General features: G+C 40.1%; 1 non-coding gene across 1 annotated transcript; it reads left to right on the top strand.

The window, feature by feature from the left end:
- The first annotated feature begins 22,110 nt into the window (after nucleotides 1-22,110).
- On the top strand, nucleotides 22,111-22,217 carry LOC141687786 (small nucleolar RNA R71). The gene has a single exon (XR_012561269.1). It is a non-coding gene; the product is annotated as a small nucleolar RNA R71 (small nucleolar RNA).
- Nucleotides 22,218-22,524: the final 307 nt, after the last annotated feature.

The following is a 22,524-nucleotide window of genomic DNA, read 5'->3' as shown; positions in this document are numbered from 1 at the left end:
TCTGATTGGGACAAACAGTGTTATGATGAGACACTTTGTCGAAATAACAAAGAGTCGGGTGGGACGCCACCTAATCATGTGCTATATGCCATACGGTATGAAAGACTGGCCATCTTAAGTACCAATGTGGTTGTCTCATTAATATTCAAAACATTACTTCTTCTTTCTTTTTAACTCTAAGTTTATTAAAATTATGAATCATTTTAATTGTTTCGTTGTACTGTTGTTCTTTGCGAGAGCTTTTCAAACAAAAATCAACATATTATACACCCAGCGGGCAAAGTCTCATCTACCTCTCATGCATGGAAAGGAAACAAGGGCATATGGTGGGAATTGCAAATCACTGGCCCTAGCCAGGGATGCATTACGAGTCAAAGGAATCTACTTCAATAAGGGATACATCTCCAAGAACGAGAATTTGCGATATGTTATTTAGAATATGGATGTGATGACGTGGAAGATTATTGCGGATACCTTATATGTTAAAGTATTGAAAGATGTGGGAGCAATTGGATCATATATCTCTCAAGGTTTTATTGATAAGATGAATTATCCTGTCGAATCAATAAGTTTATAGTAAGTTAAGAACGTGCAGTTATTAAATAAGTACCAATGGCGGAATCGATATTTCTGGCAATAAGCTGTGAAGAATTGATATCATTTGAGATAAGAGGATTTGACATTATTCTAAGAAGTGGATTAACTATTCAAGTGTGATGCCCAGGTAGACCGTCGTGATGGAAGATAGTTCTGAAGACGCCAAATGAGAACATGAAGAAGTTTAAAGGACAAAGGAAAGTAAAGAACTTGTTAAGAACGATTTAAGATTACAGCGACCAGAATATAAGTGTTATGGAGATTATAAATAAGAGTTAGGAGCAAACTGAACTTGAAGATTTTATAGTCTCAAGATATGTTTCCAGATGAGTTACCGATATTTCCTTTAGATAAAGAAAATGCATTTATGATTGATGTGGCACCTGAAATGAAGCCAGTGTCCAAAGCCCCGCACAGAATGGCACCAGATAAAATAAAGAAGTTACCCGAGGAAACGTAGGAGATAAATAGAAAAAAAAGCAACTGGACCTAGCGTACCCCTTAAAGTGCCCTAGCACGATGTGTTAATAAGAAAGATGGAAGTGTGAGATTATATGCTAGCGAAAGCTCAACAAGGTTACTCTCAAGAGCAGATATCTGTTATCTCGAACCAATGATTTGTTTAATTAAATGAACGAAGCAAGGTATTTTCATAAGATTGATTTGAGACTGGGTATATTACCAAGTGAAAATTTAACTTATGGACGTATCAAAGATAATTTTCAGAACTCAGTACTGTTGTTATAAAATTCTAGAAATGTTAGTGGGATGAACTGATATACCAGTGATATTTAAATTTGATGAGTAGAATTTTGAAGGAAGAATTTGGATAAGATGTACTTGTGTTAATTAAGAAGAACCATGCAACCTATACAATGATAGCTGATGAGTCAAAGAAAAAAAAAGTGGTATAAAAAGAGTTTATCAGGTGAAAACTTTAATGGCAGGAGGTATAATTCTTAGTATAGACAGTCAGTAAGGAGGAGACAAAAGGGGATTCAGCAGAAAATTTAAAGATAGTATGAATGAAGAAAGACCAGAAGCACCAACAAAAGTAAGAAGTTTTATCATGGGCCGGTTATTATTGGAAATTTGTGCAAGATTTCTTGAAAGTTGTAATATTCGAGATGAAGTTAACCAGGAAAAGCAAGAAGGTTATATGAAATGGAGAAGGGTGAAGAAAGTTTTGCAAAGTTAAATGAAAGAATGGTTACAACACCTATTTTATCACTTTGAAAGCATCAGGGAGATTTGGTAGTTTATAGTGATACTTCTCGTAAGGGAATAGGATGTGTGTTGACACAAAATAATAAAGTTATTGCATATGCATCCAGACAACTGAAACCTTATGAGCAGAAGTACCCTACTCATAACTGGGGATTAAAAGCAACAATAATATTCGTTTTGAAAGATTGGGAAATATTAGAAGTATAGAGAAAGATGTGAGATATATATAGACCATAAGAGTTGAAGTATGAACTCTCGAGGAAAAGCAAATGTAGTGGCAATAGATGAGCAAGAAGAAGAGAGAATGAACATAGAGACTGTACGAGAAGAATTATCTATGGAATTCTAGAAGTTGGAATTGAAAGTCAGAGTGCATAATCCAAAAAGGAGTAAGAATGTATAAGTATAACTTTTCAATCAGAATTGTTAGAAAAGATAAAGAAGTGTCAGGAAGAGGTAATGAAGCAGGATATAGATCGTTTAGTATGGGAAGAATAGTGCACGCAAAAAGGACGATCAAGGTATTCTTAGGTTTTCTTCTAGAACTTGGATTCCACCAGTGATGGAATTGAAGGATGAAATTTTACAGGCAGCTCATAATTGGAGGTATTCAATCCATTCAGGGAGTACCAAGATGTATAGAGATTTAAAGGAAATTATAGGTGGTTAGATATGAAGCGGGGAATTGCCGAATGAATTAGCAGATGTTATATATGTCAACAGAGTTAAAGTAGAGCATCAGAGATCAAGTGGATTGTTACAGTCATTGGAAGTTCCAGAGTGGAAGTGGGAGCATATCACCATGGATTTCATAGTTGGGGTTACCAAGCACAAAAAAAACTAATCATGATGCCATTTAGCTTATAGTGGATAGATTTACCAAGCCAGCTCATTTTCTGCTTATAAACGAAAGATTTTCGCTCGATAAGTTGATCCATAGGTGCCTGAAGGAAATTGTAGTTCGTCATGAAATTCTTGTGTCTATCATATCTGATCGAGATCCAAGATTTAATTCGAGATTTTGGAAGAGTTTTCAAGAATGTTTAGGAACAAGATTGAATATGAGTACAGATTATCACCCAGAGACGGATGGCCAAAGTGAAAGAATAATCCATACAATAGAAGACTTATTGCGTATTTGTGCTATTGATTTCAAAGAAAATTGGGGTGAGCATTTTACCTCTGATAGAATTTGCTTGCAACAACAGTTATCACGCTAGTATCGGGATGTCACCCTAAGAAGCCCTTTATGGATGCAAATACAGATCTCTAGTGTATTAAGACGGAGCAGTAGAGCGTAAAATACTTGGACCTGAATTAGTACAGCAGACAAAGGAAGTTATTGAAGTTATCCAGAAGAGATTGATAGCCGTACCAGACCGTCAAAGGAAATAAATAGATCAATCAAGGAAAGACATGGAATTCGAAGAAGGAAGCTTAGTACTACTGAAAATAGCGCCGTGGAAGGGATTAACGAGGTTTGGAAAGAAAGAAAAACCGAGCCTAAGATATGTCGGACCTTTTGAAATCTTAAAGCACGTTGGCAAAATAGCTTTCGAGTTAACGTTACCTCCGCACATGGAGCGCATTCATAATATTTTTCACATATCAATGCTTAAGAAATATAATCCAGACTCCAGGCATGTAATAGAATATGAGCCAATAGAGCTTCAGGCAGATTTGTCATATGTAGAGAATCCGGTAGAGATTCTAGAAAATAGAGAGAAAATATTGAGGAATAAAGTGGTAAAGTTAGTAAGAGTATTGTGGAGAAACCCAAAGGTTGAAGAGTCAACCTGGGAGTTAGAAAGTGATATGAGAGAAAAGTACCCTCATTTGTTTTCTTAGAAGATTCTGAGAACAGAATCCTTTTAAGGGGGGAAGGATGTAATATCCGGGATATATCGTGTAATTATTTTTGTTATTATACAATTATTATGTATGTACAGTATCTATTCTGTGAGTTAATTGTTAAATGTTATCTGTACTTGGATATTCAAAAATAATATTAATTGAGTATTTTAATTTTTTTATGTCCAAAATAAAATATAGATAATTGTCATATCTTCCTAATTATTCTTATCTTGGTTTATGGATTTATAAGAATCATCTGAAATTTCTAAAATCTTTTTCCGGGTATTTAAAATCTATTTTATAAAAACGGGAACCAACCGACGTCATCCGTTGTTACGTTTTTAGAACCCAAAACTTTTCCGAGAACTCCTTCCTAACCTAATTGTAATATTCCGAGCATATTCCATTTTTTGACTTTTTCGATCCGGCGTACGGTTTGTCCTGCGCGGGTCCCGGCGCAACATTTTCGATACAATATTCGTTTCGGTAAATCAATAAAACTCGTATTTTCGAGAAACGGGAGCTTTTTATTAAACTATCACAATTATCACCTCGTAATACTTGTAACCAGGCGCTCAGACCAAGACCGCAGTACAAATTGTACTGATTTGGATAATTATCTCGAAAACCGATACCGTTTGGATCAGTTTTTATAAATAAACGTACCGTTTTATATCCGGAATGATCCAACGGGATACTAATTTCCCATAATTATAAATAGCCTCTACCGTATTTTATTTTGTACCGGAAATCATTTGCAAACAGTATTTACAGAATTTTTACAGAGAAAATACTATAATTATATTATGTTCTTCGTAATCAAATATAAATTCGGAGGCGTTATCGATATCCGATTTTGGCGTACATATACTCAAAACGAAGCTACTGAAATCTAGAATCCAAATCTTCCATCAATTTCAACCCAGAAACATCAGGTGAATTTCTATTTAATTATTTATATTCGAATTTCTTGATAATTAAATGATGAATTTTTGTACAGAAGATTGTTTGTATGATTTGATGCTTGCATATTAAAGATCTTTTCTTCCTGATGATTTTGGTATATTGTACTCTTGATTTGGAGTTCAATAACATGTTCAATTTTAAGTTTAATTCTCTGATTGAAGGAATTAGGGTTTATATGGTTTAAATGTTTTCAATTCGATTTGGGGGAATCTTGGTTAGGGGTTTTCAGTCGAACTTGATGGGTGCATCGTGTTCCTTATCAAATTTGCAATCTAATCATATATTCATATGTCACAAACGATTTCTGATAAGCTCAGAGTTGTATTTTGAAGTTCTCGTCGGAGTTCTTCGTGTTTTGGCCGGATTTTCGTTTCCAGATGTCGTTTGGTCCATTTGTTAACTGATTTGAACTCCTGAGATGGTTTAGAATGAAAACCCCACTTGAATCGTGTCAAACCATTCTGTTTTCACCTGAATCGGGGCTCACCGGAGCCGTATTCCGGTCACCGGAAACTGGGTTCTTCGCGACCCGTTTCTGTTCTTGGTGACCCGGAGTTCCGACCCAGTTTGACCCGGTTTTGATCCAAAATTCTGTAAAATGAATTTCTAACTTCTGTTTTTACAGTTTAGCCCCCCAAGGTTTCCCAGCTTTGCAGAAATTGGATTTCTGTTTCAAAAACTTTTAAAAATAAGATTTCTTTTATAAATTCATTTCCAAAATTTGTTTTTAATTTCTAAAAATTCTGAAAATTATTATTTTAATTCCAAAAATCATTTTTAATTCAAAAACAAATCTAAATTAATTAGTTAATTAATTTCAGTTAATTTTTAATTGATTAATTGGTCAATTAATTAGAAAATTAATTGATTAATTGATTTAATTAATTATTAATTGATTTTAATTATTTATTTAATTAGATTTAATTATTTAAAAATGATTTAAAAATTCTGAAAAATAGTTTCGAGCTTTAAAATATTATTCTAAATTATTTTCAAGGCTCGATAATTATTATAAAATTGTTTTGAAGCTAGAATTGGCCAACCGAACCCTGTTTAATATTCCGAAATTGATCCAACGACCCGTTTTAATTCCGAAAAATATTTTAAAAATTATTTTAAATACCTGAAAGCCTGTTTACGACCTGAGACTCCTTTATAAATGATATGTCATTGATTATTTAACGTGTTATGTGTTATATGTGACCTGTTGGTTGATTGTCGGTCTATATGTTCGGTGTTTACTTGTCTATAGCGTAACTTTCAATCCGTTAATCGGATTTGGGTGAAACGAAGGGTAGATAGAAGTGTATGTCGAATAGAATCATATGAGTTAAATATTGATAGAGACTTATGATGCCTAGCAGAGTAAGCAAGGCGTAGGAAAGAGAAGCAGGTGATCAGAAAATAGAATTGACATGTAGAAAATACAGCAAGTAATCAGAGGATAGAAGCGAGGCATAGGAGAAGCAGACGAGTAATTGTTGAATGAAGTCATTAGACAAGTACAAGTGAAGTTGAAATCGATTATGATAAGGCAAGTATTTCTAAACCTTTCTCGAGATATAATGCAAATATTTCTAAATGCTCTTGTGACATATTGTTAATACCCAAAATAGCTCTATTTTATACTGTATTTGAATCCTTCAGCCTTGATCATGAGCCATATCATTTGATCTTTGAGCCGTAAGCCTTATTCTTTGTAATCCATTTCTTGTTAATTTACCAGATACTAAACCACACAAATAAGATACTACTCCACAAATATATATCCATCATATATACCAAACACTAGAACAGAATTGTTTACACATACAGAAACTTTTATACTCAACCATACCTTATGATATCAAAGTACTAAAACCTTGTAAAAACACTATTCATCTAATATCCGATTATCCTACCGGCTGGAGGCCACTTCTTTTATGTACTTTGACATACCCTTTCGGTAACCATGAATTTTTACCATGCTCTTTTACAAATATTTTATTGTTATTAATTATGATCTATTTTTATTGAACTCTATTGTTGATCATATTGAAATGCTTTAGAATTGGATAGTTTTCTTTGTGTGGACCAGATTCGTGGTCAGACCATATCGATGGTCAAGTTAGGCCAATGTGTGCCTTGGATCCAGTAGTTAGAGCAGTGTTGTGTGCTTTGCTCGGGGTTAGTGCGTGACTGATCAGCAGCCTAACCTTGGTTTTAAAAACTTTAAATGAATATCCAATTCTATTGGTTGTTTAACAAGAAACTTGATTTCTTTGAATCACCTCGCTTATTATTGTTTAACCTCAGTTATCGATAATATGACTTGCTGAGCTAGTTAGCTCACTTTTGCGAATCTTTTTATGTATTCTACAGTTAAGAAGGATACGGTTGATAGCGAGGTTTCCCAGTTCAATGTTCGAGCTAGGATTCCAGATTATGATTGATCGAGCTAGCAGGAGCTTATTGCAGTAGTGAGATAGTAAGGTTGTAAGAATAATTTCATATCAGTTGTAAATTTAATTAGTTGGGAATTTGGTGCGTTGTAATAAAAGTTAAGGTTGTGGCTTGTTTTCATACTTTAACCTGTTGCGATCCGTGGTTATGTAAAGCAGGGTCATTGCAAATAATATTTTCTATACAGGTTTATATATTGAGTATATGTTGTGGACCCCAAACCTCTGACCCGGGTTTGAAGGGCGCCACAATTAGTCTTACCATGGCGTAACTCCCAAGGACTTCACCGATGTGGTGGCTACTCCTGACTTGGAGAGGATAAAGCTCATGGGAGCTCAGTCCTTAGCCTCGGTATGATTATTTCTTGAAATTTTTCTTTCTTACTTGTAGCATTCACTTGCCTTGCACTTTTGTTTATTGTTTCGTTTCAGTCTAATGCCTACTTCCAAGGTGCTGTGAGGCAAGCTGAATCATGGAAGAGGGCCTCTAACAAAGCTGATAATGCCCTCAAGAGGTAGCAGAAGAAGTACGCCGCTTTGGAGCGGAAGCTGAAGCGTAAAGAGGAGGAGCTCGGAGAGTCCAACGCTGAGCTGGTGGTGCTAAGGGCGGAGAAAGATATGGCGATTGACAATTATTTGGACTCAGAGGAGTTTACCCAGTCCATGAGGGTGAGAGACGATTCAGTCTTCCCTGGGTTTTTTAGGACTGGCTGGGACACGGTCCTTGGGACCGTGAATGAGGCATGTCCTGATATTAACCCGGGCGGACTATGTCTATCCTGATGACGAGGATTTACTGCAGAGGTTTTACATCCGAGTGGTTGTCTCGGATCGTATCCCTCAAGACCCGCTTCTTCCTCCTCCTGAGTCGTCTTCCAGGCCTACTGAGGATGATAGTTCTTCCTCCTCCGAGACGACAAAGACTTCTAGCGAGAGCGGAGGAGATGATGATATGGATGCCAAGGGCACATCTGCTCCTTAGAGTTTTTCCAGCCCTGCGTGGCTTATCTATTTTATCTTGTCTTCGAGACTTTGTTTATCAGACTTTGTATTATTTATTTGAACTTGTTTTATTTATCGAACTTTATGCTTTCATCTCATGCACTTAGTTTACTTGGTTTGTTACTAGAATTCAAAACATATTTTTGAAAACTTTCTAAATTTCACAAATTGTTGGGATTCATCCCTTACACCAGTCTTAATAAACCTCAAAACAAAACTAAAATATGTAAATCCTTAGCAAGCAAAGCTTCAAGGTGCTTTTCAACCTACTTGTCCTCTTGACAGGTGAGAATCGTGCTCAACCGTTTCACATAGTAAATCTTCAGGTTTTGTGCATGCCAAGTTCCCGGGACTTCAAAACCATCCATAGTTTCAAGATTGTAGGTTCCTCTACCTTGAACACTCTTGACCTTGTATGGCCCTTCCCAATTTGGGGCAAGCTTCCCTTTCTGCCTTACACCAGAAGCTTCCACCTTCCTTAAAACTAAGTCACCCTGTTTGAAGAACCTTTCTTTAACCCTTAGGTTGTAGTAGAATGAAGCCTTTTTATGATATTCCACTATCTTTGCATGTGCCTCATCTCACACTTCATCAATTAGATCCAGGGCTAACCTTTGCCCTTCCTCATTTTCCTCAGCATTGAAAGCTTGAATCTTGGGGGAGGAATGTGATATCTCTATAGGAACAACTGCTTCTGCCCCATATGCTAACATGAAGGGAGTTGCTCCAGTTGTGACTCTACAGGTAGTCCTATAGGGCCATAGTATTGGGAGTATTTCATCCACCCAGTTATTCCTCGACTTCTCGATCATCTTCTTTAGTCCATCCAGGATTATTTGATTCGCCAGTTCTGCTTGCCCATTGGCTTGCGGGTGAGCCATAGAGGTGAATTGTAATTCAATTACATTCTCCTCACAATACTTCTTGAATTCCTCATTATTGAACTGTGTTCCATTGTTAGTGACTAGGATGCGGGGAATTCCATATCACCACATAATATTTTCCCACAGGAATATTGCAACCTGCTTAGTTGTGATTTTGGCCAAGGGCTTGGCTTCAATCCACTTAGTAAAATAATTAATGGCTACAATCAAAAACTTCCTTTGTGTCGTGGCCATGGGGAAAGGCCCAAGTATAACCATTCCCCACATAGCAAAGGGGATGGGTGAGTTGATGGAGGTCAGCATCTCAGGGGGTTGTCTAACGACAGGTGCATGCTTTTGACAGCGGTCACACTTCTTCACATACTCTTTGGCATCAGCCATCATTTCTGGACAATAGAAGCCTAAACAGGTTATCTTATGAGCTAGGGCCCTGCCCCCCAAGTATTGTCCACAGATACCTTCATGCACTTCTTCAAGACCCAAGCGTGCCTCATCGGGCCTGAGATATCTTAGGTAAGGAACTACATAAGATCTTTTATACAAACTCCCATCTATCAAGGAGTATCTTAATGCTCGAACAGCCAACTTTCGTGCTTCGGTAGCATCATTAGGCAACCAACCAGTTTGAATATGAGTCTTAATGGGATCTATCCATGACATCCCCAGGCCTATTGGAGCTACAAGCTTAACATCAATGCTCCGTGTCTTCAGAACGCGGAAGTATACACTTCCTGAACTTTTCTCTATATCGGATAAAGCAAACTTTGATAAGGCATCTGCCTTAGCATTTTCCTCCCTTGGAATGTGCTCAATATGGCATTCATCGAAGTGGATCATCACAGCCCTTACTAGGCGGACATATTTAGCCATCGTATCATCCCTTTCCTCAAACTTTCCCTTCACCTGGGATATAACCAACTTCGAGTCTCCACGGACCTTCAAGTTCTTGACTCTCAGTGTCCCTGCTAGGTCGAGGCCAGCTATCAGAGCTTCATATTCTGCCTCATTATTTGTGGTCGGGAAGTCTAATTTCATGGCATACTCAATCAAAAACCCATCAGGGCTTTGTAAAACCTGCTCCACTTGAATTTGTTTTTGATGCTCCATCAAAATAGAGAACTCAATATTCTTTCTCCTTATCATCATGTTCCTTGTCCCCCTTATCAATTTCCTTGTCTTGAGGTATGGTATCCTCCCGCCCCCCGACTTCTTGGTTGGGTATGGTACATTCCACCACGAAGTCAGCCAATGCTTGGGCTTTTATTGTTGTTCGTGGTTTATACTTGATATCGAATTCTCCCAGCTCTATTGCCCACTTGATCAACCTCCCACTAGCCTTGGGACTATGAATGATATTTCTCAGGGGATGATTTGTTAGCACCTCAATCTTATGAGCCTGGAAGTAAAGACACAACTTTCTCGAAGCCATTACCAATGCTAAAGCAAACTTCTCAATAGTTGAATAATTCAACTCAGCACCATGCAAAATTTACTGACATAGTACACGGGTTTCTGGATTTTTAGTTCCTCCTTAATCAATACAGCGCTCAAGGCACTCTCTGAAATGACCAAGTATAAGTATAAAACTTCATTCGAAGCTGGCTTGGCCAGCAACGGGGCCTGAGCCATATATTTCTTTATTTCCTCGAATCCCTTCTGGCTTTCTTCACTCCATACAAAATCCTTAACTTTCTTTAAAGACTTGAAGAACGAAAAACACTTGTCTCTAGATTTTGAGATGAATCGTCCCAATGCAGCAACCCTTCCAGTGAGCTTTTGAACATCTTTGATAGTTTTTGGGGGCTCCATGTCTAGGATTGCCCTTATTTTATCGGGATTGGCCTCGATTCCTCTCTTGGAGACCATCAATCCCAAAAACCTTTTAGATCCTACTCCGAAAGCACACTTCGTAGGATTTAACATCATCTTGTGGTACCTCAGGACCTCAAAAGCTTTGGGATGTCGTTCTTGTGCATCTTGATCTGATTATATCCACTAAATCCATCCATAAAGCTCAACATCTCATGTCCAGCAGTGGCATCTATCAAAGTATCTATCCTTGGCAACGGGAAACAGTCCTTAGGGCATGCGTCATTCAGATCAGTGAAGTCCACACACATCCTTCATTTTCCATTGGCCTTGTTCACCATTACAGGGTTTTCTAACCATTCTGGAAATTGTATCTCCTCAATGAAACCAGCCTCTAAGAGCTTCTCTACTTCTTGTTTTATAGCTTCTTGCCTCTCTGGGGAAAAACTTATTTTCTTTTACTTCACCGTCTTCCGACTCGGATCCACATTCAGCTTGTGAGTAATTAGTTCCAGGTCTTTGCCTGGCATATCAGCTGCCGACCATGCAAACACATCACTATTTCCTTGCAAAAATTTCACCAACCTCCCTCTAAGGGGCTCCTCTAGTGTGGCTCCAACGAAAGTCACTTTCTCAGGATCCTCAGGAGCTAAAGGAATCGAAACCAAGTCTTCAGCTGACTTCCCTCATTTCTCATCATTCTCTCGAATATCCAGATCTTCAATAGGCAGAACTTGCCCCCAACTCCATGTGCCCTCAGTGAGGCCACATAACAACTTCTTGCCATTTTTTGATCTCCTCTTTCTTTTCCAATCCCATTCCGGGTGGGAAACTTCATTACTGAATGGTAGGAAGAAGGGACTGCCTTAAAGGCATGTATCCATGTTCTTCCCATGATAGCATTATAAGTTGAACTAGCCTTCACCACCACAAAATCCAAGATCTGTGTTGCTTGCCTTGGTTCCTGACCTATGGTTGTTGGCAACTTGATTATCCCTTTCACGGGGCACTCCACTCCTGCAAATCCATATATCGGCATATCGGTTGGGGTCAATTGGGAGTCATTATATCCTATCCTTAAAAAGATGTCATGGAGCAAGATATCCACTGAAGCACCATTATCCATAAGGACCCTCTTAACCGGGTTGTTTCCTATTATAGGTGTTATGACCAACGGGTCGTCATGAGGAAATTTCACACCCTCTAGGTCAGAATCATCAAAAGCCATTGTTACTCCTGTCCTGGCCCTCTTCGGGGCTTCTCCAACAATATGCATAACCTCCCTGACATAAGCTTTCCTGGAGTTCTTGGATAATCCAGCAGCAGTCGGTCCTCCAAAAATCGTGTTTATCACAGGTCCTCGGGGTTATGGTCCTCCAAAGATTGTATTTATCACTGGTCCCCTAGGTTGGGGATTTCGCCCCTAATCGTCTTGGTCCCTCCTACGATCTTCGAAGTTCTTTCTTCCATTGTTATTCCTATCTCTTCCTTCCCCAGTGTACTTGTTCAATCTTCCTTTCCAAATGAGGAACTCTATTTCATCTTTCAGTTGCCTACACTCATCGGTGTCATGACCAACACCTTTGTGAAATCTACAATAGTTACTCTTGTCTAGCTTGGCTGGATCTGCCTTCAAGGGTTTAGGCCAACGAATATCTTGGTCTTTCTCGATTTCCATCAAGATCTGGCTTCTAGGAGCGTTCAACTTAGAGTATTCAGCGAATTTTTGTCCAGGTCCTCCCTTCTTAGGGGTTGAATCAGGGTTTTGCTCAGTTCTAGGATACTTGTCCTTAGCGATATACTCCAGATCAGTTTACTGCTTCTTGCCTCCAGCGGGCTCGTTGCTCACTACGGTCTTCCTCATGCTATCTTCCACCTTGATGTACTTCCCGGCCCTATCTTGGAGCTACAACATGCCCTCAGGGGCACTTGGCCAAGGATATGTTGAAAAACTCATCCCTAGTTCCCTGTTGTAGTGCTATCATGGCTACCTTGTCATTAAGGTCCGGGACTTTTAAAGCTTCCTTCGTGAAACGATTCAGGTAGTCTCTCAAGGATTCCTTTGCTTCCTACACAATGCTCATGAGGGATGCTGAACTTTTCTCATGCACTCTCCCACTGATGAACTGCTTAATAAAAGCCTGACTTAATTCTCTGAAGGACCCGATAGAGTTTGAGGAAAGGCCCGACACATAATAGCGTCGTTCACGGGCTGCAACAACAGTGCATTGGAGAATGTCCTGACATGATTAGCGGGATCTCTCGTGCCATCATAAGCTTTGATAGTGGGCATCTTGAACTTCCTTGAGATGTGGGCATTCATTATCTCTTCAGTGAATGGTGGAGTAGGATCATCAGGATCTCCAAGGGGAAGAAGATTGTTTGGATCAGTGTTAGGGAGAAAACACGCGCTAATATTCACGCAAGTATACGCGTTCGCAAGTAATATAGAATATTTTCTAGTACGTTCCCTCAGAGACTCAGACTAAATTATTGTCTAATTAAACTCACTCACCAATGTATGATTACTTCTTAATGTTAAGACACTAACACTTAAAATTGTTGATTAAATATTAACTATAATTAACTACTTAATTAAGCACTTAACTAACACTTCAATTTATCAATAATAAAACACTCATGAGATCACAACTTCATTATTACTTCCTTCTATAGCCATTGTTATTACCTTTAGCATGTGACATTGATGATATTAATCGAATAACACGAAACTGATAAAAGCCAACTTTTATTGTACTAATACCATTCTACCAAGCATCCACAATTAAGATAGAAGTTGAATAATCATCAATTATGTTGAGTTCCTATATGTCTACAGAAATTGACAACACAACGATTTAAGCACAAGTCATTGCTTTTGATTACATAGGGCAAATAAAATTGTTAGAGTTACCCACTAATCATGCACAACGTACATGAACCTATGCTAGCATGGCAAGTTCTAAATCTCAAGATCCACCGTCGCTTCACAAGAGATTAACACCCTATCTTATATGTTCGCGACATACATAAGACGAATACGCACAACCAATACTAGATATCATGCAATCATCACACACTAAAGTATTAAACGATTAACTAAAGAATTCCATAATAAATCCGTTGCAACCCCATGATCACGATTAGCCCATAATAGAACTTATCGTCATCATGGGTTCATATGAAATCATGATAAACAAACACAAGAAAATAATAACTAAACTAATTATATTAAAACAGAGTACGTCACAAGAGTAAATAAGTTCAAAGCAAGAAAACTAGCATCCAACGTTACAACAAAACAAGAATCACAAGAAGATATGCTTCCTCTTCGTTGCGGTGTGCTAAATCGGTCTTCTTCCTTATCTCCTTCGCTTCTTGCGTAAAAACACAATCTTCTTCAATCCACACTTGTGAAAACGTCTCAAATCTACTTATATAATAGTCCCATAAAACTCAGATTACATAGAAGTGGAAACCAAACAGAAGTAGAAGTCCTAAAATAATTTGTCTTTTTTCCCGACCCTGCGCGGCCGCTCAGCATAGCTGAGCGGGCGCTCAGACCTCTACTGGAAAAAAAATGATTTTGCTCCGTTTCTTCGCCGTAATCTGCCCGTTTCTTTCCTCTCGCAATGATGAACACATGCCAAGGCTTATTCTTGATGATTCCTCCCCCGAAATGCAAGTAAAACCCTGAAATGCATAAACACTAGAAAAACGCATCAAATACACAAAATACTTGATTTCAAGACACCAATTTAAGCCATTTTAAGACATTCTAAGTGGTATAAAATGCCACTTATCACACCCCCAAACTTAAATCGATGCTTGCCCTCAAGCGTCACAGACTCAAAAACAAATAAAAACATGCATGAATGCAATCTATATGAAAATGCAGCGATCCCCCTTACTACGATTAACCAACCAAATTGCCACATCTCAACGAATGCAGTTAGACAACCAAAGATCAATAAACTCATGCAAACGGACATACAGCCAGAAACGTGGTGTGTGCAAATGCTTAACAGATATGCTTCGGAACTAGACCAATTACTATGACTAGACTATCCTCAAGGCAATCCTACGATTATACAAAGAATAAAAAATTCTAGGCACAAAGTGATATACAACACTACAAGAACTCTGGAGCTTATTACGAAATCGTGCTTTTTATTTACAACTCAAATGCTTATTTGACCGTGCAATGAGTGAGGTCCACAAAAGACTTATACAATGGTATCCATGTAACGAGCGTTAGGTTAGCGGATCCCAGACTCTAAAAGCCTTAGGTCACTAGGCACAAAGTCCCCTAAGAACTTAATAACTCGAATACCAAAGAGCACACTCTTGATCAATTATGCATAAACTATTTTTTTTTATAACTTCTGAGCAAGTGCGTTTTGCTCCTTCTTGCTCAACCCTAGACTACTCGCACCATATACGAGCCGGCTACTAGCCATTTGACGCCTAGCCACAACTAGCAACAACTTCCATATTTTTTTTCTCCAATTTTTTTTTTCTTTTTCATGCCTTTATCAGTAAGAACCTATAATCGAATTCTAAGCATAATAAGTAGATTGACCTTGAAAACAACTAAATCATAACAATAATCTAGCGCTTACGCATTCTCTAAGACTTAGTGGACTTACAATTGTTTCTAGCATGCATATCAACCTACACGAATTAATATCACTTTAATGCTATCACTACACTCGCATCAATATCACAATTCAGTCGATAAATCATTACAAAAGGGATCATGGTAAATGCATGAGCTACATGACATTCATAACAAAAAAAAACTATATGGCATAAATTATACAACTATATGAACTAAACTATCATGAATATGCAACTATATGACACACACACAATATTCCTTAACTACCACCCCCAAACTAAAAATCTTCACTGTCCTCAGTGAAAGTAGTAGAAAGGAACACAGGGTATACCTACTCGGAGTCATCATCATCATCACCCTCAGTGGGTGGAGTATCAGGCGGCGGGTATGCAGAGTCCTCACCAAAAACTGGCCACTGGATATCAGCTCCAAGGCCTCGAAAAGCAGTCCCTAACGCAAGGGTGAGCTCTTGAGCAAACCTGGTCTGTGTCTCATTCATGGCATCCATCCGCCGTGAAAGCCTCCTATACTGAGCATCAACCATCCCAGCACCCTCCTGAGCTCTCGAAGAACCAGCCTCATCATGTCCTGGCCTAGCCATAGTAGCACCTCGTGCTGGACGCCCTCCTGGAAGACGATAACCCAGCCCATGCCCCTCAGGCTCACCACCGGTCCACTCCTGCATCCCATTCAGAGTGCCAGAATCAATCGGAGCTGCTGGCAACTGCAACTGCTCATGAGCCGGCCAGTTCACTCCCACTGCTCGGCATAGCTTCATAACCGTAGATGCATAAGGGATGTTCATATGCTTCGCTCCCCTCAAAAACTTCAGAATTCCTTGGTAGATAAACTCACCAAGGTCCACATAGTATTCCTCATTCAGAATTCCCCACAACAACTGTGCTCTCTCAACTGTGACCTCGTGTGCATGCGAAGAAGGCAAAATATTAGCACAAATAAATGCATTCCATGCACGGGCTTACCTGTTCATGGCGATCGCCGGAAAGTGACGATACTCATTAGTACCGGTCCTGCAGGTCCAAACTGTGCCCGGTCGACAGAGAGTCGCACAAATCAAATCCAAGTCAAAATCCTCAGCAGTCTTTTCATTCCAGTTCTCCTCCTCGGGCTTCCTCTCTCGCTGTCCAATCACACGGCGAATCGCCGCAGGATGATAATCAACCGTCAGCCCACGGATCATAGAAAACCCATTCTTTTCGGCCTTCGCGTTCGCGTAGAACTCGCGAACAACGCTCATCGGTACCGCTTCGGGTGACTCACAAAAAGCTATCCACCCCTTCTCTTCAATCATGGGCAGCAACTCACCATCCCTCCCCGATGGTAACAACCCTCTCTCCTTCAGAATCGGCTTCCCCAACAGCCTAGTGTACTCCTCCTCCGCGGCTCTGTCAGTTAACCGAGGTCTTGCAGCAGTACCCCTTGATGAATCAGCAGTAGGAACTGTGCTGCTGCTGTCAATAGTGCGTGCTCTCTTGGGTGCCATTGATTCGTGAATAAAAGTGTGTAAGAACTGACTTTTGATGTTTGTGAGAGGGTTTAAGTGTAGGAAGTTTTATGGGAGATATGTAGGATAGGTGTATGTATATATAGGGTGTGGATTAGATTAGGGTTTGGGAATTAAGGGGTAAAATGATGGGGTAGTGGGAACAAATCGTGGGTTTATGGGCTAAAAATGTTTTTGTGTTTTTTTTTTCTTGAACTGTAAAAAAAAATTCTGGTACTCGACCCCTGAGCGGTCGCTCAGCAAAGCTGAGCGGGCGCTCAGCTTGCTGCGCGGTCGCTCAGCAAAGCTGAGCGGGCGCTCAGGGGGTCACTGGAATTTTTTTTTCAGCCCCTGTTTTCTAATATTTTTGTGTTTTTGGATAGGTTATTAACTTCTAAGGGTTCCTGTAACAACAATTCATGGGTTGCCTCCCACGCAGCGCTTCTTTTTCGTCATTAGCTTGACGTTTCGTACCCTTCTCAAGTAGTCAACAAAATGGCACTAACCACTTCTCGGTTTGCCATGTCCCCATAGTAGTGCTTCAACCGCTGACCGTTAACCTTGAATGCTTGGTCCGGATCATTCTCAAAAATTTCCACCGCTCCATGTGGAAACACAGTTTTGACAATAAAAGGTCCAGACCACCTTGATTTCAACTTCCCAGGAAAAAGTCGGAGTCGAGAGTTGAATAAAAGAACTTGTTGCCCTGGCACAAATAACTTAGGATGTAGCTTCCTATCGTGCCACCTCTTCACCTTTTCCTTATACATTTTGTTATTCTCGTACGCTTGAAGTCGAAATTCATCAAGTTCATTAAGCTGAAGCATTCTTTTCTTACCAGCTGCATCTAAATCCAGGTTCAACTTTTTCAATGCCCAGTAGGCCTTATGCTCAAGCTCCGCAGGTAGATGACATCCCTTACCGTACACCAACTGAAACGGTGACATCCCAAGTGGAGTTTTGTATGCTGTTCTGTAAGCCCAAACAGCTTTATCGAGCTTTAAAGACCAATCCTTCCTTGACGGACAAACAACCTTCTCTAGAATGCGCTTTATCTCTCTGTTAGACACTTCCGCTTGACCATTTGTTTGCGGATGATAGGCAGTAGCTACTCGATGATTCACATTATAACACTGCATCATAGAAGTGAACTTACGGTTGCAAAAATGCGATCCTTCATCACTTATGATTACCCGAGGTGTTCCAAACCTTGTGAAAATTTGCTTATGAAGAAAATTTAGCACTGCCTTTGCATCATTTGTCGGTAAAGCTTTAACTTCGACTCATTTTGAGACATAATCGACTACCAGCAAGATGTACTGATTATTGCAAGACGAGATAAAAGGCCCCATGAAATCGATTCCCCACACATCAAAGACCTCGACTTCAAGCATAACATTTAATGGCATCTCGTCCTTCCTTGACAAATTTCCCACTCTTTGGCAACGATCACACCTTAAAACAAACTGATGAGCATCCTTGAACAAAGTAGGCCAGAAAAAACCTGCTTGCAGAATACGAGCTGCCGTCTTCTCACCACCATAGTGTCCACCATAAATCGTGGAATGGCAGTCTCGTAATATCCCCTCCGTCTCACAGAACGGGATACATCTCCTGATGATCTGGTCAGCTCCCTGTCTAAACAAATATGGTTCATCCCACATATACCACTTCACCTCATGCAGAAACTTCTTCTTTTGAGCGGATGTCAAATTAGGAGGCATTATATTGCTGACGAGATAGTTTACAATATCTGCAAACCATGGTTCTTCCTCCTGAATTGCAAACAACTGCTCATCCGGAAAAGATTCGTTGATTAACGTCCTATCCTGTGAAGTAGAATCGGGATTCTCCAATCTAGAGAGATGGTCAGCTACTTGATTCTCAGTACCTTTTCTATCTTTGATCTCTAACTCAAATTCCTGAAGTAAAAGCACCCAACGAATGAGTCTCGGCTTCAAATCCTTCTTGGAAACTAGATAGCGAATAGCTGCATGATCAGTGAATACTGTTACTTTCGTACCAAGTAGATACAATCGAAATTTCTCAAAACCAAAGACTATAGCCAAAAGCTCCTTCTCAGTAGTGGTGTAGTTCAATTGGGCACCATTTAAAGTCTTACTCGCATAGTAGACCACATGGAAGAGGTTTTTCTTGCGCTGTCCCAGAACTGCACCTACCGCATAATCACTCGCATCACACATCATCTCAAACGGTTCTGTCCAATCTGGTGCTGTAATAACTGGTGCAGTGATCAAACTCTTCTTGAGAGTCTCGAATGCTGCCAAACATTCATCATCGAATTTGAAAGGCACATCTTTCTCAAGCAAATTGCACAACGGCTTAGATATCTTTGAAAAGTCCTTGATGAATCGCCGATAAAAACCCGCATGACCAAGAAAACTACGGATTCCTTTCACAGAATTAGGTGGGGGAAGATTTTCAATGACTCCCACCTTGGCCTTGTCCACCTCCAGACCCTTGCTAGAGACCTTATGCCCAAGGATAATGCCTTCACGCACCATAAAATGACATTTCTCCCAATTGAGCACCAAATTAGTTTCCACGCATCTTTTGAGTACGGCGCGCAGATTATTCAAACATTCATCATATGAGTGTCCAAAGACGGAGAAGTCATCCATGAACACTTCGACGTTATTTCCAATCATGTCAGAGAATATAGCCATCATACATCTCTGAAAAGTGGCCGGGGTGCCATATAACCCAAACGAAACTCTGCGAAAAGCAAACGTGCCAAATGGACAAGTGAAGGTAGTCTTTTCCTGATCCTCTGGTGCAATACAAATCTGATTATACCCGGAATAACCATCCAGAAGACAAAAATACTCATGACCCGCCAATCTTTCAAGCATCTGATCAATAAATGGAAGAGGGAAGTGATCCTTCCTTGTGGCTTTGTTCAATTTTCTATAATCCATGCATACCCTCCATCCTGTAACTGTTCGAGTAGGGATGAGCTCATTCTTTTCATTTGCGACCACAGTGATACCTCCTTTCTTAGGTACATATTGTACGGGGCTCACCCACGAGCTGTCAGAAATAGGATAAATGATGCCTGCATCCAGCCATTTCAGAATTTCTTTCTTCACCACTTCCTTCATAATGGGATTCAGTCTTCGCTGCTGTTCCACAGTTGGCTTACTACCTTCCTCTAGAAGAATTTTATGCATACAATATGAAGGACTTATCCCCTTGATGTCTGCTATGGTCTATCCTATAACCGATTTGAATTCTCTCAAAATCCTTAAGAGCTTGTCTTCCTCACTACCTGAAAGGTCAGATGAAATAATAACAGGTAACGTAGATGAATCACCTATAAAAGCATACCTCAAGTGTTCAGGTAACTCCAAGGTAGGTGCTTCCTCTATTGATGGTTTGAGCTTCCCTTCAGCATTCTTAAGGTCAGAAGTACCAAGAGATTCAAATGGTATATCCAGCTTTCGCTTCCTGGGAGAAGCGTTCAGATATTGTAATTGGTCGTTGCCATCTTCATCATCGCTGTCAAAATCCCCCACTAAGGCCTTTTCCAATGCATCAGACATTAGCATGCGATCGAGTTCCGAAGTAACCGTAGAATCAATCACATCCAATTTTAAGCACTCCTCATATTCTGTAGGGAATTTCATTTCCTTGAATACGTTGAAGGTCACATCCTGATCTTGGACCCGCATAGTAAGTTCACCTTTTTGCACATCTATCAAGGTACGGCCAGTAGCCAAGAAAGGCCTTCCCAAGATTATGGGAATCTTCTTATCTTCCTCAAAATCCAGAATAACAAAATCTGCAGGGAAGAAGAGCTTATCCACCTTGACGAGCACATCCTCAACTATGCCCCTTGGGTAAGTAATGGAACGGTCAGCCAATTGTAGCGACATGTATGTGGGTTTTGGATCAGGCAGATCCAGCTTTTTAAAGATCGACAACGGCATCAGATTAATGCTTGCTCCCAAATCACAAAGGCACTTGTCAAAAGTCAGATTGCCAATGGTGCAAGAAATGGTGAAGCTTCCTGGATCTTTCAGTTTTGGTGGTAACTTTTGCTGCAGAACAGCGCTGCATTCTTCTGTGAGAGCAACGGTTTCAAGGTCATCCAGTTTCACCTTCCTTGAAAGAATAGTCTTCATAAACTTCGCATAACTAGGCATTTGTTCCAGAGCCTCAGCGAAAGGTATATTGATGTGAAGTTTCTTGAACACCTCCAGAAACTTCCCGAACTGTCTATCCAGCTTTTGTTGCTGCAATCTTCTAGGAAAAGGTGGTGGAGGATAGAGCTGTTTCTCCCCTGTATTAGCCTCAGGCAGAGTGTGTTCAACAGTAGTCTTCCTTGGTTCCGCCGCTTTCTCCTTTTGCTTAGATTCTTCATCTCTTATTTCAGCGTCTACTTCTTTTGCCTTTTCAGCATCAGCCACTTTTCCAGACCTTAAGGTAATAGCCTTGACTTGCTCTTTAGCTTCCTTCCTGCCTGGTACTTCCGTGTCACTGGGAAGAGTGCCAGGTTGATGATTGAGCACTGTATTGGCTAATTGACCGATTTGATTTTCCAAGGTCTTGATAGAAACTGCCTGACTCTTGCACAACAGCTTAAGTTCCTCAAAATCAGCACTAGTAGGTGCAGCTGTACTTCCCTGTTGAGGATATGATTGCCTTGTAGCATACTGCTGTGGTTGCTGGAATCCAGGTGGATTAAACTGTTTACTCACTCCTTGCTGATATGGTGGCTGAATAGCATTCTGATTATTCCCCCAGCTGAAATTTGGATGATTTCAGTTGTTAGGATGATAGGTCGCTGGCACAGGCTGCTGTTGTCACTGATAATTATTCACATACTGAACAGATTCGTTGACAAGAGAACACTGATCCGTAGCATGAGAACCTGCATAAAGCTCACAAACCATAGCTATTTGATTAACTCCATATGTAGCCAGAGAATCAACCTTCATTGATAGCGCTTGGAGCTGGGCTGCAATAGCGGTGGCTGCATCAACTTCCAGAATACCTGCTACCTTGCCTGACGTCATCCTCTGAGTTGGGTTTTGATGCTCATTTGCAGCCATCGTCTCTATAAGATTATACGCCTCAGTATAGCTTTTAGCCCATAAGGCGCCTCCAGCTGCTGCATCGAGCATGGGCCGAGATTGGGCCCCCAAACCATTATAGAAACCAGTGATCACCATCCAATCCGGCATTCCATGATGTGGACATTTTCTCAACATTTCCTTGTAGCGTTCCCAAGCCTCGCACATAGATTCTGTAGGTTGCTGCACAAACTGAGTAAGAGCACTCCTCATAGCAACAGTCTTTGCCATCGGATAAAACTTCACCAGAAACTTTTGCGCAAGATCTTGCCACGTAGTGATGGACCCAGCTGGTTCAGAATGTAACCAGTCTTTAGCCTTGTCCCTCAGTGAGAATGGGAAAAGCCTCAACTTGATAGCCTCATCAGTCACACCATTATACTTAAAAGTGCTGCAGATCTCGACAAAATTCCTTATGTGCATGTTGGGGTCTTCAGTTGCCGCTCCTCCAAAAGAAACAGAATTCTGCACCATCTGAATAGTGCCCGGCTTAATTTCAAAGGTGTTAGCTTGAATAGCCGGA

Source organism: Apium graveolens, chromosome 9, assembly GCF_009905375.1.
Source record: "Apium graveolens cultivar Ventura chromosome 9, ASM990537v1, whole genome shotgun sequence".
In the NCBI taxonomy this organism is placed as follows: Eukaryota; Viridiplantae; Streptophyta; class Magnoliopsida; order Apiales; family Apiaceae; genus Apium; species Apium graveolens.
Note: the sequence above shows the minus strand (reverse complement) of the source record. Positions and strands in the feature narration are given on the sequence as shown.